The sequence below is a fragment of the Rhineura floridana genome, chromosome 13, assembly GCF_030035675.1.
Source record: "Rhineura floridana isolate rRhiFlo1 chromosome 13, rRhiFlo1.hap2, whole genome shotgun sequence".
Taxonomy (NCBI): Eukaryota; Metazoa; Chordata; class Lepidosauria; order Squamata; family Rhineuridae; genus Rhineura; species Rhineura floridana.
In genome coordinates, this window is record NC_084492.1 from 27,399,187 (window position 1) to 27,403,982 (window position 4,796).

Genomic DNA, 4,796 nt, shown 5'->3' on the forward strand with positions numbered 1-4,796 from the left:
CAGTGGCAAGTGGACAAAGAATGAACTTGAATTAATACCAGCCTGTTAGGTCAATGAATTAGTATAGGATTTCATTGTTGAGCACTGAACTAAACTGCATTGATCCAGCAAGCTAATTCTTAAGTTCCTAGGCAATATCAAGCTAAAACAGGGCTAATTATAACAGATGTAAATTTAGTCCTATTACATGCCGACACTATGTAAGAACTCAATAATTAGTTTATTGGATCAAGGTAGTGTAATTTAGTGGTTATGACTGCAATCCTATGTCCCTTTCACTGAGATCCTGATTTGAAGCCCTTTTTTCAGTGCAAATAGTAGAATTTGTTAGGGCATTCATTTTTATGTTTGGCTTGCATATGAAATGTTTGAAATACCATGATTACAAGCACTACATATTTACCCTTTTTGAAAAAATGATTTCCCTCTTTCTTCCAGAGGTCAAGAGCATTACCAATTAACACTTTTAAAAGATGAGATACGTATTGACTTCACCTTGTAAAACACAGAGCTCCTATACATTTGCAGTTGAAAGGGGAAAAAGGGGTATTTCGCAGAATATATTCCAAATATTGCCAACAGGATAAATATCACACTTTATCATGTCTTTTAAACACTGTGCTAGGTGGACAGAAGCTAATAAGATCAAAGGACTTTTTTTTACAGAAGACATGAGTATTGCTTTGCATCTATAGCTGCGAGCTGAGGCTGTTTTTTAACATCTACAAAGATAACCTACTTTGCAATGTGTTTAGCCCACATATATAAAATAAAACACAACTAAAAATCATACAGCATCTAGCACAGCACATTACATTTGCTACAACAGGCAGGCAAATAATTAAGCGGTCTGCAAAGACCCTCGGTATTTCCCCAGCTATGTAATTCCCTCCCCACAGAGGTACATCTGCCACCTTCATTGAATAGCTTTCATCACTGAGAGCTAGTGTGGTGTAGTGGTCGTGGGAGATCAGCATTCAATTCCCCACTCAGCCATGAAGGTCACTGGGTGACTTTGGGTCAGTCACTGTCTCTCAGCCTGACCTACCTCACAGGGTTATTATGGGGATTAAATGAGAAGGGGGAGAACTATGTTTACCACCTTGACCTTCTTGGAGAAAAGGTGGGATATCAATGTAATCATTATCATTGTATGCTGAAGACGCCTCTTTAGCTTGGCCTGATGTATAGAATCATAAAATCATAGAGTTGGAAGGGGCCTTGTAGGCCATCGAGTCCAACCCCCTGCTCACAGCAGGAAATCCACAGCTAGAGCATCTCCCGCAGATAGCTGTCCAGCCTCTGCTTGAAGACATCCCCCGAAGGGGATCCCACCACCTCCCTAGGCAGTCGGTTCCATTGCCGAAGTGCCCTTACTGTCAAGGGGGCTGTTATGATGAAGGGTATGTAAAATGGAATGAATAAGTCCACCCCAAAGCACCAACATGCCTCCCAAATTCATCACCTGCAAATGAGACCATGGAAGGGTTTTTTTTTAAAAAAAATCCAGCTTTTGTTTATTATTATTATTTTTTATTGCATTTGTATACCGCCCTATAGCTGAAGCTCTCTGGGCAGTTTACAACAATTTATACACTCTAAAAATAAACCCCTTTGGATGTAAGAACAAAATGTGTCTGTATTTTTAAATTCAAAAATTTGGGAAGCACTTCTTTAAGGCCAGATTAGACAAGGCACAGTCATACACTTAGCAAGTCATGAATGCTTTTTAAAAAAAAGAAAATCAGGTATGTGTGTGTGTGTGTGTGTAGGAGGCTGATCCAGATGTGGATGCTGACATGAGTAGACAGGTTTAACCCTTGGTCCCCTGCTGAGGGCCCAATCTGGATTGGCTGTGTACACTGGGGAGGGAAACCTCCATGCCCCCTCTTTACATTGGATTGCAGTGGGGGGCAAAGCGTTAAAGCCTCCAGGATTCTGATCCAAATTTCCTCCAACTTGCCATTTACTTTCCAAAAGCCATTCAAAAAGTGTTGTGTCCAATTTGGCCTTTACCAAGAGGGTGCAACAGAAATAAATGGTCAGCTGGAAACCTCAGTGCAAAGCCAGGATGGAGCCCATGCTGAGCAGGGTATCAGTGGGGCTGGCCACAGTCAGCCTTGCAGGTCTCGTTTTGTGTATAACTCCCCATTCACAACCCAGTGCATTGTTCCCTATGGACTACAAACAGCAAAAAATAGCACATGAGCCTGATTTGATTTCTATTGCTTAGCTGATTCCAGCTTATTTTAATCAGTTGGGTGTGATGTTTTATATATTCAGCAAAGGCATTTTTAGGGACCCCTTGGATATGTATACCAAAAGAGAGAGGTGTATGTGATATAGTGAAGGGTCACCTTTGTTCTGCTGGAGCAGTAATGAAAAATGACAGCCTGACTTTGGAATCTCAGTCCCCCGTGGTCCCCCTTTTATATTAAAACACTAATTTTGCTCACAGATGAACTATTTGTCACAGAGAGGGTAGTGGAGCGCCATGGCCTATAGAAGAGTTACCTTTTAATAACCATGTCTTGTAGAATTTGACAATGTGAATATTCAGAAGAGAATGCATTGTATTTGCTCATTTGGTTTTTGTTATAAAAGCAAACTCTGCTGAGATTTGCCTTGCTTTTTAAATAATATACTATGGTATGGAAATATGGGCAAATGGATTTCTTATATATTTATAGGAAGACTTTATGGCCGCATCCACACTATACATTTAAAGCACTATGATGCCAATTTAAATAGGCACGGGTTGCCCCAAAGAATCTTGGGAACTGTCATTTGATAAGGAGTGTTCTCTTCCCTTCACAGAGCTACAATTCCCAAAGTGGTTGAACCATAAATCCCTCTTCCCAGGGAACTCTGGGAACTGTAGTTCTGTGAGGGGAGTAGGAGTTTCCTAACAACTCTCAGCACTCATCAAACTACAGTTCCCAGGATTCTTTGGGGGAAGCCATGACTTAACATGGTATGAAAGTGCTTTAAATATTACTGTAAACTGCCCAGAGAGCTTTGGCTATGGGGCGGTATATAAATAAATAAATAATATATGGTGTGGATGTGGCCTGTGTCTGCTATTACATCATGAATTCTAGGCAGTGGAGATTGGTGGCTCCAGTGTCAGTGGGGCAGTGAATCCATTCCACGTTTTAGTCCAGACTAGGTTGGAAATAGGTTTCAGCACCTTGGGCAGCTCCTTGAAAGTTTGGATGAAAACCCAGAGTGGATTTAATGCCCTACTGACATCGGAGCCACCAATCTCCACTGGTTCTAGGGTGGCCAGTTGCTAAAGGGGGTTGGGCTGAAATTCTGAAATTAACTCTTCTTCATAAGTCTTAAGGTACAGGAGGCTTCTCCTCTTTTGTATCTGGCCACCCTAAGGAGTTCCTCTCCTCCTGTGAGCTGTTAAATGCGAAGCAAGCATCTGTGCATGTGCAATCAGCTCTTAGAATACAGAGGGTTTTGGGCCTCTTTTTACAGGCAAATGGAAGCTGAGAATCCTCCAAATCCAAAGAACCAATTTTCATTACAGCTTTTAAAAAGAGGAAGATATATTTGCCCGTATAAACTGGCCAGCCGATCAGACAATTAATACGTCACTCAGTTTGTTACCTAATTGCTTCCTGATGGTAATCTGTAAGCAATATTAATGCATCATCCAGTGAACATGGCCAGTTGTCTTGTACTGAGACAGACCACTGGTCCATCTAAGTCAGGATTATTCACTCCAGGGGTGAAGAACATCTTGCTTTCCAGATGCTGTTGGACTCCCTTCAGTCCCAGCCAGCATGGCTGATGGTCAAGGATGATGGGATCCTAGCTTCACATTCTCTTGGTCATGCTTGTTCTCAGTGAGTTATGTTAAATGAAGAAGCATTCAAACAAACAACCCCCTCTCTCGGACTGAAGTGGTGAAGGGCCAAGAGGGCTGTACTACTCAGTATTCCTGAACATGCATTTCAGCTCTAACTGAAGTCTAGTTTTCTTCTTCACCTTTGCTTTCCATCTCTGCTGCCTCCCCCCTTGCAACAATTTAAAACTCACATTACTACCAATAGCGCAGTGGCAAATTCAGAAGTGCCGGGTCCCTTCATGAGAGTCACAGCCGTGCCCCCTCACAGGCACGCTACCTTCTAAGATTATAGGATAATCTGGCCCGCCTTGAATGCTGCTTTCTGCTTCTCTGTCACTGTCACCATTTGATTGTCCTTTTTCACTGTCAGAAATATTGCTTGAATTACCGACCCAGGGCAGGTTGGCTTCATGCTCCCCCTTCTGGATTGGAGCCAAGGACTGGATGGGGGAGGTTGTGCACAGCCCTATTTCTTATACCCATCACTGGTGAGTTGGAGCCAAAATAGATATGATGCAGGAAGCCTATGATAAGATATCCCAATGACTTTTTTCTATTTTTTAAGCCTTAAAAGCAATGGAGGTATGGGTGGACCAAAACTGCTGTGCTGGGGGGGGGGGAAGGTTTAACCCAGTGATGCAGAAGCTGTGGTCATCCCTGAACATTGGCCATGCTGGCTGGGGCTAATGAGAGTTGTAGTCCAACAATATCTAGAGGGCCACAGGTTTGTCATCCCTGGTTTAACTTGCTCTATCTGCTCCATTCCCTCAATAGTTATTGCCCTAACCCCTAAAGCTTCCCATGTACCCACCCACCAAAGATACTCATGCAAGTCTACTCTTGCATACCATTCATATCCTGCTATGATACTCTGAGAAGATTAGCATGGCCACTGTGCAAGGATGACAAGCAACTTCATGAAGCATTCCATTTTTAA

General features: G+C 42.5%; 1 non-coding gene across 1 annotated transcript; it reads left to right on the plus strand.

Annotated features, from left to right (window-relative positions):
* The first annotated feature begins 4,687 nt into the window (after positions 1–4,687).
* LOC133369463 (U6 spliceosomal RNA) lies at positions 4,688–4,796 on the plus strand. Its single transcript, XR_009758896.1, has one exon. It is a non-coding gene; the product is annotated as a U6 spliceosomal RNA (small nuclear RNA).